Genomic DNA, 577 nt, shown 5'->3' on the forward strand with positions numbered 1-577 from the left:
GTGTCACCAAGTTGTGTTATGCGGGTGATTTAGTGGCCCTAAGGATTTTTGGTCTCATGCACAGTGATAGACAGAGGTGGACGAAGTACCCGACCCCAGTACTTGAGTAAGAGTACAGATACTCCTTGGTCAAATTTACTCCACTATAAGTAAAAGTAGCTCAGTCAAAATGTTACTCAAGTAAGAGTAAAAAAGTAATTGCTTTTAAATATACTTAAGTATTCCAAAGTACATGCTTTGAAAAATATTTAAAGTACAAGTAAAAGTAAAAGTAGAAGTACATTTCTTAATTTTGATATCAATGAATTGATGTAATGTTTTCACAATGAATGTATAGGACCTTGTAACTCTTGTTTCAGAGAAGTACTGTAACTCTCTGAAACCACCTGCACTGCATGCACTGATGTGCTTGCTTGTAGACGTTATACAAAGCCTTCAGAAACACCTATAAAAATATAGAAATGACTGAGGAACCAGTACTAAATACTTTTACTCCTATACACCCATACAAGGGGGTTCTCCTTCCATTCCGACATCTCGCCACTCCGACTAGTGGCTTCCGCGTGCGGTTAGGGTT

Source organism: Gymnoscopelus microlampas, assembly GCF_963454915.1.
Source record: "Gymnoscopelus microlampas genome assembly, chromosome: 23".
NCBI classification, from domain to species: domain Eukaryota; kingdom Metazoa; phylum Chordata; class Actinopteri; order Myctophiformes; family Myctophidae; genus Gymnoscopelus; species Gymnoscopelus microlampas.